The following is a 12243-nucleotide window of genomic DNA, read 5'->3' on the forward strand; positions in this document are numbered from 1 at the left end:
ATGCTAGTTTGAGTTCCAATAGATTGATGTGGCACATCTGTCACTACTGCCAGATCTGGTTGGGGAAGGGAGAAGGATCTCCCTCTGACCCAATCGCAATTAGTTAGACACCACTGCAGATCTCGTGCAGTTCTCTCCGAGATCTGGACCATGTCAGGGAGATTTCCCTGATGTTGAGCCCACTGGAACATCAGGTCCTACTGCAGCGCCCACATACGACAACTGGCACATGTCACTAGTAGGATGCATGAGGCCATGAGGCCCAGCAGCCTCAAAGTCAATCTCACCAAAATCTAGGATAGAGGCTGAAACATCGGTATCATAGCCTGAAAAAAAGGATAAGCCCACAACTGCTGTGTGTCCAGGACAGCTCCATAGTCTGGAGGTGAGAGACGACAGTCTGGGGCGAGCCCACCTTCAACAACCAGTTGTCGAGATAGGGGAAGACTGGAACCCCTGATCTGCGCAGATGAGCTGGGACCAGCGCCATCACCTTGGTGAACACCCAAAGGGGCACTGGCAAGGCGAAAGGAGAACACGGTGAACTGAAAGTGCTCATGTCCTGAAATGAACCGCAAGTAACATATATGGGCAGGCAGGATGGGAATATGAAAGTAAGGGTCATGGAAGTCCAATACTACCATCCTGGGTCCAGGGCAGCTAAAACCTGAGCCAGAGTAAGCATTTTGAACTTCTCCTTCTTAAAGAAGCGATTCAGGGTTCAAAGGACTAAGACAGGGCAGAGCCCCTTGTCCTTTTTGGGCACCAGAAAGTAGCAGGATTAGCAACCACAACCTACCTCTTGCTAGGGAACCCTCTCTATGGCTCCATTGGCCAATAGAGCCATAACCTCCTTTCTGAGAAGTGCCAAGTGATCCTCCATCATCCGATCTTAGGATGGTAGCATGTGTAAAGGGGTAGTCTCGAAGGGGAGGGAGCAGCCCCTTCAAACTATCTGCAAAACCCACTTGTCTGGTGTAATGGATTGCCAGCGGAGAAGGTAATGGTGAATCCTGCCTCCGACTGGCCCCTGGTGGGAGAGAGTCAGACTAGGAAGGTTTGGAGGCAGCTGCAGGTGGTGGGGGGGCGGGATTGTGACTGGTTGGTAACAGATGCGATTGGGCTCTCCTTCTGTAGCCACAAAAGTGGAGAAAAGAAGACTATGGGTGATGAGGGGCTGCTGCGAGGCCCAAGGACATGGCCATAGCACGAGAATCCTTGAAGCGCGTGAGCGCTGAGTCTGCTTTCTCTCTAAAGAGACAAGTACCATCAAAGGGCATGTCCATAAGACTGGCTTGGACAACCCCCGAAAAGTCAGACTTCCACAATGTCCATGAGCAACTGTTTGGGGGAGTACAGCCCGGGCCTCCTCCGGGACCTGTGGCAGCACCTGCGCACCTGTTTCTTACAATGTCTGGGAATACCAGCCCAAAGACATGGGTGTTCACAGACAGCAATGCAAAGTTGGTCGGAAGAAGATAGAAAACATCTTCTTCCCCAGTGTGTCCACCCATTGAATTCTCTATCCATAGGTGGGGAAGGGAAGATGCCATGGGAGGTGGAGGGTTGGATATCCAAGCTTTCAGGGATGGGGTGTTGCGTCAGGAAACTTGGGTCACCCGGAGCAGGGTGATGGCGGCAGACAATTGTCCTTTTCATAGGAGCCCCTGTGCTGGGTTTGTACGAAGTACCCAGTAGGACATCTGTAAGGGCTTCATTGAATGGGAGCAGGGGTTTGGAGAATGAAGCTCCAGGTTGAAGCACCTCTGTCAGGAGGATAGTCCTGACTGCCACCAAAGGCAACTCAAGGTCCAAGAGCTGCTCTTCACACCACCACTGAATATGAAGTTCCCTCATCTGGAGCCATGGTAGGAGGAGAAAGCATCCAGGAAGTATCCAGTACACTGGCTACACCCAAGTCTGTACAAACGTCCATAGGATCCTGGAGCTGGTATTCTAAAGGGTCCAGCAACCGCTCCAATTCTTTACTGTAGCCAAGCCCATGGGAGAGGGATTCAGGATCTGACATAGGAGGCAAGACTCCTGCCAGGTTGGGAATTGGCGTCACATGACACCCATCCAAATCCATGTCGGCAATAAGAATAGGGACAGCACTGCTCAGGTGCATGGGCAGTGGAGGGAGTGTTGGCTTTGTGACCAGTGTCAGGGAAGGCTGAGGTAGTACAAAGGATGCCAGTTCAAATCCAGTAATGGATCCATCGGTCCCACTCAGAGCTGAGGCCGAAGTCACTGGCGCGGAACCTGAAGGCCCACCAGCGGTGTTGGACTGCCCAAAAATGAGGTGCATGGCCTCACAGAACTCATTCAATTGGGCAGAGGTTGTTCCGACTCAGGGAAACTCGGAGAGGCGCGGAGTTGACCCGGACACAGGCTCCGAGAAGGAGGCCTAGAACGACACAGCTTCCCCATCTCGTCAGAAGACGAACAAGGAGAAGTTGAAAAACGCTTTGACTTCTTCGTATGCCACAACTTACCCGACCGTCCTGAGGACTTGGAATGGGATGATGATGATGGAGGACACCGCAACTGCTCCTGGGACCTTCCTCTCAACTTGCAAGGAGTCAAGCGTCAGGTCGCCATCAGCTTCAGGGACCACTCCCTCAAAGTCTTCGGATGCATGGCCTTTTACTCTGAGCACGACTTCAGGTCAGGGTCACACTCCAGGCACCAAAGACACACGAGGTGGGGATCCATCACGGATATCACCCTATGGCAGGAACTGCACGGCTTAAAGCCAATCTTTCTCAATGACCTCCTTGAAGCACCAGCAGTAGAAAACTCCAAAAAAAGTCTTTTACAAAAGTTTTAAAAAGGGCAGTCAAAAAGTGATTGAGGGGTAGGTAGCGCTCTTTGAATTGGTGCTAGCTGGTGCGGAAAGAAAAGAACTGACGTCAGTGCACTTATAAAACCCACAATGTCATGTTCGGTGCGAACGACACTGACGACTGACGCAGAGTCGATCAATGCCACCTAACAAAGTGCAGGGGTACTGCTCAGAAAATTCTCCGGATCAAGCTGACACCTGGTAGAAATTCTAAGGTAAGGAATCTGCAATTAGATGTCTCTATCACATCCATGAAACAATGGAGAGAACTGGCTTACTATTTCGTGATGAGCATTTATGTTGTATTTCACCAATCTCAGTCCCATTTCAGCAGCAGTATGGAAACAGGCACTTGACGCAGTACCTTGAAGTACATGAATGGGTGCTTGCAACTTTGTCATTTTATGTTTCAATGTTGTTACAAATTAACCTTGACTCTTTAATGGCGTCGATGCAGCCCATGTATACACTTTAGTTTTCAACGGTATGAGGTGGGGCACTTGAGACCATTCACTGTATTTCTCCTCAGGGATAATGTTTATCGACCCAACACTGTCAATAATAAAAGGTATGGAACAGCAATTCATCTTGAGTGTAATATGTGGACAATGTTTAAATGACTATTGTGATTTTTCTTGACTTTTCTTCAACCCATATTTTTCGCCACGTGGCCAGTCTGACATCGCACATCCATCTTCTTCACTGTCACTAGACACTGAAACTGAAGAAGTCTTGAACGAAGATTAAGATAACCATCGACTTTGCTCAGTGTTGATTTGCCATAGCTGATTTTTTTGCTTAGTTTTTTTGGTCATGCGTAGCACGCTTCTGAAAAGTTCAGGCATCCGTTTTGTTATTTTGGTGTGACACACTATGTTTTTCCTTTGCCTTGCAAACCATTACAAAATGGTTTTCTTTAGAGACATCACTTTGTGTCCTTCAGCCTTGTGTTTTTGCTTACCTTTCATGTTCAAGACTAACACATTTTGGGCACCTACAGCCTCCATGTCAGCAGCTTGTCGTTCTACACGTTCATCAGCTCTGGCAGCCATGAGTACTCGCTCCAGACTAACAACCTCATTAAAAGTCTGGCAGTCAACAGACTGCCAGACTTGCGGTGGAGGTCATGATCGCCACCATTTTGGCAGTCCGACTGCCAAATAAAGAGTTAGGCAGTCAGATCCCCAAACGACTTCCGTTTCCGCCAGGAACAATGTTCCCAACGGGCTGACGGCGGTGCAGCATGGAATCAGCCAGGGCGGCACTGAACTCAGCGCTGCCTGCTGATTACAACCTGGTTCTCATCTGCCTTTTCATGGCAGTTTCACTGCCATGAAAAGGCTGGCAGAGAACAGGTGCAAGGGACCACAGGGAGGCACCTGCACGGCCTATGCCTACGGCATGGGAGTACAGGGGTCCCCCTGCCAGGAACCCTTGTAATGAGCACTGTCTGCTATGCAGACAGTGTGCATTACAATTGTGCTCATGCCCCCTGTGGGTGGTAGCATTGCCACTAGCTTGATTACGAGCCAGTGACAATGCTGCCACCACTTTTCTGCCGGGCTGACGGACGGAAACCTCGGTTTCCGCCCGTCAGCCTAGCAGGTAAGTCATAATGGAGCCGGAAGGGAGGTCACCAGTAAGGTGGCAACCTTCCCGTCGGAAGTTCGGAGGACAGGTCTTCCCGTCCACCGAACTCATAATCAGCCCCTAAGTGTTTCTCTCAGCATTTGTCATCTGAATGAATCTGACGAACAACCACATGTGACTCTAAGACGTATGATTTCTTCATCATCAAATTAATTGAACTTACAATGTTTGATGAGCGTATTAAGTCTGTCAACAAAGTTGTTGAATTGTTTCACCAGCTGTTTGTCTTTTCTGACTGAAAATATATCTTTTTTTAATCAACATTTGACATTGGATTGAATTTGATATTTAGCACAGTATGAGACTTCATTGGCATGTGGTATTTTCTTTATTGCCTGTTTTACTCTTTCACCTGCAAGATTCTTAAGATATATGATAATCTTTTTTGTCATCTGTTTCTTCCAGTGCATCAATGAAATCAGCAAACCTTTCTATCCAGGCAGTTCATCTATCACCAATTCTTTGCTTTTTGGCAGCACTGAATAGAAGTGGTGGTTTTAAGTAGCAAACAACATTACAACCATTTGTGGAACTTACTAACATTGATAGCAGAGTTCAGCACTGTCTGCTATCCGCCAGGACATGGTTCATTCATACCATCATCAAGGCCCTGTGATGTGCTGGCATTAGGGTTGTTTCAGACAAATTTAAATCTTGTGGGCTCGTTTTTTTCCAGCCATTGGAGACCTTCAATTTCTTGAAGACTTTTTAAGTTGTGCTGAGCCCTACCTCGTACCTTAGGTGGTGTGTCTCTTGATGGATTTACTGCTCTGTGAGCACAACCCTGTGCTTTCACTTGGTTTGCAGCGCCTGGTGCAGACGTCAGATAGCTCTCTTCACACAGGTTCTGGTAAGAGTAATCATATTCTCTATATACCTTCTTATCACCACGTCTGATGTTTCTCTGCATTTATCTGCTTTTGCTCACAGAGTTCTCTGGCACCTGTCACTTCCCATTGTGTTTTCCATATACGGTTGTTACTGCCTTTAGTGTTTCTTTGCATGTAACTATTTCTACCTCTAGCGCTTCTCTGTACCTGGTGATCGCTGCCTTTACATGCATTGTTCCTTATATCTTATAGCTCTGTGTTGTGTACGGTACCTCTTTCACAGTCTCACCAGCATGTTTCTGACCAAAATACACAAATTTCTCTGTAAGTCCATTGTCTTCTTCCAAAGTTTTGCAGAGGCTGGAGTGATGCTTTGATTCCACATTGGCCAAACATCAATCTTCACTTCGGCTGAGGCGCGTGTGGTACACACAAGCAGTTTGCTGGACCACGGCAAACTCTCTGGGAAAGCACTGTCAGTTCTTTGGGTTACGTATCCCCTACCTTGTCACCAGTTTAGCATTTTCCCCAGGCAGGGTACTCTTAAAAGAGAAACCTGAGTTGTGCAACCAGGCATGACACCTTAAGGACAAGAAAGTGCCTACTGCTGTGTACCAGCAGTGTCTAAGCCTGACTGAATAACCTGTCTCACATGTCTGGCTGCAGCCTGACCATCCCACACAAGTTCAGTAAAATGTTCCTGGAGGTTGTCTAGGAGATTTTGTAAAACCATTTGGTCAATGTCCCATACACATGAGCGTAATAACCCATTAAGCATGTGGCATTAAGGAATGTGAGAACCATACCCCCTGCTGAGAACAACTTCTTTATAAATTACTCTATCTTCTTAAGCTTCCTGTTCAAAGGAGTGGTAGGTTAAGCTCCTGGTGAAAACCGTTAAGAACAAAACACTTGTCCCACCAGACTCTCATTGAAGTGGTGAATAGACAGGAAAGTAGGATCTCCTATGGGCTAGTATGTATCACCTGGTCAATAGTCAACTCACAGAAGGGGCTGAGGTTGGCTTTTCAGACACAAACATGACTGGGGCAGTGATGGCATTTTTGAAGGGTAGCAGTGGTTCAAAAACTTGAGAATTAGGGTATATGATATCTGTTAGGAGCTTAGTGGGAATTCCAAAACTTTTGCCACCTTTTGTAATTTTGGAATTATATGACGTGGTTTGTGGTGAAAGGAGACCTGCCACAGAGGTGTCTAAGCCACTGGCATCTTTCAAAGCTGAGTAACTGTGGTCCATGGAGACAGACTGGCAATCCCCATCCTCTGTGTCCCACATGGGTCCTCTAGAGGAACAGAATATCCTCCAAAAAATATGCATTCTTCCGTATGCCCTCAGCGCATCCCTTCTAAAGCTGTGCGCAATGTCTGGTAGATCCATTATGGGTACAGGGGCTGGCACCAATGTCAGCCTTGATGGTGTAAGAACTGATGCTAGTGGTGTCGATACTGGCAACGGTGAAGGGTGATCTGGAGCCAGAGAATACCCAACTGGAGCAATCACGGCTAGAGATGGAGTTGGCTTCAGTGTCGAAGAATTTGAAGACACCAGAGCCAACAAAATGGGTGGCATGGGCAGGAAGTGAACAAAAGGAGCCGATGAGAATTCTGCTGACAGCATCCCATAGAGGACAGCCATGGTACAAGTGGGGCTGGAGGGCATTCCAGTGATAATTATTGCTCTGCGAAACCCATCAAACAAAATGTTGATATACGATACAGGGTATGTACCTGGAGAACGAAAATCTGGGCAGGATTGACTAGGCTGAGGTCTTGGTGTAGGAACCACAGGTGTAAATGGCCCCAGGTGCCATCAAAGTCTCTACAGGGTTTGAAGCCTGACATCTGATAACATGTTATTATTTGAATTATGGTGTTCATTTACAGAATGTGAGTGCACATCACAGTATCACAGTGGGGGAGGATGTAAAAGGGTTTGATGTTTTAGGTTCATTATCAGTTATAGTACTGTCTGATGCTTCTGGACCCATTTAGCATTTCCTCTTTACATTACATATATTTCCAGATAATTAATTGCTGCCTCTGGGTCCATCATTCTTTGGGTGTCCTCCCATCTTACTTTGCAACAATATCTTGGTGGATGACAACCCTGTATTTCACTGGAATTTTTGTAAAGAAAATCTGATGACTCATGAAAAGATGCTGACTGAAAACTTGAGGAAAGCAAGCTCCAGAACTACATCAATGATGGGGGGAAAAAGAGAACTGACAGTGGGGACTAGTGGGGGCACTTTATGGCACCAGTGACTTCACAATATTGTTGTTTCTGGTGCTAAAATGAAGTCAGCAGCCCCTACCATCACAGAGAGCTATTGAAAAGTTTCCAAATCCAGTTTCAACACCTAGAATATTCAAAAGGTGAGGAATCTGAAGGTAGACATATCCTTCAGAAATAAGATTTAGAAATATAGTTGGGTGTTAGAAATGGTGTCTCTGGTTGGCAGTCAGTTTGCACTCTGTCCAAGCAGGGCCCCTCACTCTAGTCAGGGCAATGGAGATACACACTTACGATAACCGCAGCTCACCCCCTTGGTAGCTTAGCACAAGCAGTCAGGCTTATCTTAAAGGCAATGTGTAAAGTATTTGTACCAACACACACAGTAGTACAGAGAAAACACTACCAAATGAACACCACACCAGTTTAGAGAAATAGGCAATATTTATCTAAATCAAACAAGATTAAAACGACAAAAATCCAACATACACAAGTCAACATATGGATTTTCAAAAGAATAAGAGTCTTACTCCATAGAGAAAAATGGAAACTTTGATTTTACACAAAGTGCCTAGTTTGCATTTAAAATAAAGCCACACGGGGGAGCGTGCGTCAGAAAAGTCAGCGATGTGTCGATTTCTTACTTGCAAGTGAGGCAGTGCGTCGTTTCTTCTCTGGTCGGATCAGCAATGCGTTGTTTTTCTCTCCCACGAGAAAGCGATGCATCAATTTCCAGACAGGCACCTCGGATCCGCGCAGACTTGCATTGATTTTTTGACACCCAGCAATGATGCATGAGAAGTCCAGCCGCACTCTGTTGGAAAACCGTGCTGCTTGGGGTTTGCGTCGTTATCAGCAGCTGCAAGTGGGTGTTACGTCGTTTCTCCAGCAGCGATGCATCGATCTCCCAGCCACAATGCAGGTGGAGCGTCGATTTTAGCCACCAAGTGGGTGGTGCGTTGTTTTTCAGTCTTGTTGCAGGTGGTGCGTCAAACTTTCACGGCACGGTGTTCTGTGCGTGGATTTCAGTCCTTGTTCTGTCAACTTCACCTCTCAAGGGACCAGGGACTGGATGGGGCACAACTTGGCAGGGCAGGAGTCTCAGCAGAGAGTCTAGGTGCTGGCAGAGGAAGTCTTTGATGACCCTGAGACTTCAAAACAGGAGGCAAGCTCAATCCAAGCTCATAGAGATTATTCACACACAGGAATATACCACAAAGTCCAGTCTTTGTCTCCTTTCACAGGCAGAAGCAGCAACTGCAGGATAGCCCAGCAAAGAACAGTTAATCAATCAATCAAACAGTGTTTGTAAAGTGCAGCTACTCACCTGTTAGGCTCTCAAGGCGCTGGGGGGAGGGGGGGGGGGGGAGTGTAGCATTTACCGGTGAGGTGGGCAAAAAAGCCATGTATTCAGTTCCTTCGTGAAGTTGAGGAGGGAGGTGGTTTGTCTGATGTGGATGGGTAGGGCGTTCAAAGTGGTGGCCGCGAGGTAGGAGAAGGATCGTCCTCATGTTCTGGTTTTCCAGATGCAGGGTACTTCTGCGAGAGAGAGCTGGGCTGAGCGTAGGGCCCTGTGGGGTACGTGGAAGTTGAGTTGCTGTTTCAGGTAGGCTGGTCCGGTGCTGTGGAGGGCTGTGTGTGCGTGGGTGAAAATCTTGAAAGTGATTCTCTTCTCTACTGTGAGTCAGTGCAGTGTACGTAGGTGTTGCGAGATGTGGCAGTGTTAGGGTAGGTCAAGCATCAGTCTGCCGGCAGCGTTCTGGATGTTTTACAATTTGCAGGTGTTTTTTTTTGTGTTGATTCCAGGCATAGAGTACGTTGGCATAGTCCAGTCTGCTTGTGATGAGGGCGTGTGTGACAGTCTTTCTGTGTTCGAGGGGGATCCTTTGATGGTCTTGCATAGAAGGCGGAGGGTGCAGAAGCAGGTGGAGGTGACTGAGTTGATTTGATGGTTCATGCTGAGGTTGGGGTTTAGGATGATTCCGAAGTTGCGGGTTTGGCTGGCGGGGGTAGACAGGTTTCCGAGGGTGGGTGGCCACCAGGAGTCGCTCCATGCGTTGGGTTGAGGGCCCATGATTAGTACTTCGGTCTTGTTTGTACTGAGTTGAAGGCAGCTGTCTCTCATCCAGTTGGCTACTGCTTTCATGCCTTCGTGGAAGTTGTGTCACAGGCAGGGACAGCACTTCTCAGCTCTTCTCCTTGGCAGAGGTTCCTCTTAGTTCATAGGTAATCTCAAAATCTGGGGTTTTGGGTCCACAACTTATACCCCTTTCTGCCTTTGAAGTAGGCAAACTTCAAAGGAAAGTCTTTGTTGTTCACAAGATCCTGCCTTGCTGAGGCCTGGTCCTAGGCACACACCAGGGGGTCAGACACTGCATTGTGTGAGGGCAGGCAGAGTCCATTCAGGTGTGAGTGACCGCTCCGCTCTAGCCCAGATGGCTCATCAGGATATGCAGGCTACACCCCAGCTCCCTTTGTGTCACTGTCTAGTGGAGAACAGTCCAACTGTCAATCTGACCCAGACAGGGAATACATAAGCAGGCAGAATGGTTTAACCCCTTCGCTGCCAGGCCTTTTCCCCCTCCTGTGCCGAGCCTTTTTTTGGCTATTTGGAGCAGTTCGCGCTTAGGCCCTCATAACTTTTTGTTCACATAAGCTACCCATGCCAAATTTGCGTCCTTTTTTTCCAACATCCTAGGGATTCTAGAGGTACCCAGACTTTGTGGGTTCCCCAGAAGGAGGCCAAGAAATTAGCCAAAAAACAGTGAAAATTTCATTTTTTAAAAAAAATTTGGAAAAATGGGCTGCAGAAGAAGGCTTGTGGTTTTTTCCCTGAAAAGGGCATCAACAAAGGGTTTGCGGTGATAAAATTACCAGCTTCCCAGCTTTCAGGAACAGGCAGACTTGAATCAGAAAACCCAATTTTTCAACCCAATTTTGGCATTTTACTGGGACATACCCCATTTTTACGATTTTTTGTGCTTTCAGCCTCCTTCCAGTCAGTGACAGAAATGGGCATGAAACCAACGCTGGATCCCATAAACCGCAACATTTCTGAAAAGTAGACAAAATTCTGAATTCAGCAAGGGGTAATTTGTGTAGATCCTACAAGGGTTTCCTACAGAAAATAGCAACTGAAAAAGAAAAATATTGAAATTGAGGTGAAAAAAACATCAATTTTTCTCTAAGTTTTACTCTGTAACTTTTTCCTGCAATGTCAGATTTTCGAAAGCAATATACCGTTACGTCTGCTGGACTCTTCTGGTTGCGGGGATATATAGGGCTTGTAGGTTCATCAAGAACTCTAGGTACCCAGAGCCAATAAATGACCTGCACCCTGCAGTGGGTTTTCATTCTATGCCGGGTATACAGCAATTCATTTGCTGAAATATAAAGAGTAAAAAATAGCTATCAAGAAAACCTTTGTATTTCCAAAATGGGCACAAGATAAGGTGTTGAGAAGCAGTGGTTATTTGCACATCTCTGAATTCCGGGGTGCCCATACTAGCATGTGAATTACAGCGCATTTCTCAAATAGACGTCTTTTTTACACACTGTCTTACATTTGGAAGGGAAAAATGTAGAGAAAGACAAGGGGCAATAACACTTGTTTTGCTATTCTATGTTCCCCGAAGTCTCCCGATAAAAATGATACCTCACTTGTGTGGGTAGGCCTAGCGCCCGCGACAGGAAACGCCCCAAAGCGCAACGTGGACACATCACAGAAAACAGACCTGTTTTTAGCAAAGTGCCTACCTGTAGATTTTGGCCTCTAGCTCAGCCGCCACCTAGGGAAACCTACCAAACCTGTGCATTTCTGAAAACTAGAGACCTAGGGGAATCCAAGATGGGGTGATTTGTGTGGCTCGGACCAGGTTCTGTTACCCAGAATCCTTTGCACACCTCAAAATTTGGCTAAAAAAACACATGTTCCTCTCATTTCTGTGGCAGAAAGTTCTGGAATCTGAGAGGAGCCACAAATTTCCTTCCACCCAGCGTTCCCCCACGTCTCCCGATAAAAATGATACCTCACTTGTGTGGGTAGGCCTAGCGCCCGCGACAGGAAACACCCCAAAGCGCAATGTGGACACATCACAGAAAACAGACCTGTTTTTAGCAAAGTGCCTACCTGTAGATTTTGGCCTCTAGCTCAGCCGCCACCTAGGGAAACCTACCAAACCTGTGCATTTCTGAAAACTAGAGACCTAGGGGAATCCAAGATGGGGTGATTTGTGTGGCTCGGACCAGGTTCTGTTACCCAGAATCCTTTGCAAAGCTCCAAAATTGGCTAAAAAAACACATGTTCCTCACATTTCTGTGGCAGAAAGTGCTGGAATCTGAGAGGAGCCACAAATGTCCTTCCACCCAGCGTTCCCCCACGTCTCCCGATAAAAATGATACCTCACTTGTGTGGGTAGGCCTAGCGCCCGCGACAGGAAACGCCCCAAAGCGCAACGTGGACACATCACAGAAAACAGACCTGTTTTTAGCAAAGTGCCTACCTGTAGATTTTGGCCTCTAGCTCAGCCGCCACCTAGGGAAACCTACCAAACCTGTGCATTTCTAAAAACTAGAGACCTAGGGGAATCCAAGATGGGGTGATTTGTGTGGCTCGGACCAGGTTCTGTTACCCAGAATCCTTTGCAAAGCTCAAAAATTGGCTA

The sequence above is a fragment of the Pleurodeles waltl genome, chromosome 6, assembly GCF_031143425.1.
Source record: "Pleurodeles waltl isolate 20211129_DDA chromosome 6, aPleWal1.hap1.20221129, whole genome shotgun sequence".
Lineage (NCBI taxonomy): Eukaryota > Metazoa > Chordata > Amphibia > Caudata > Salamandridae > Pleurodeles > Pleurodeles waltl.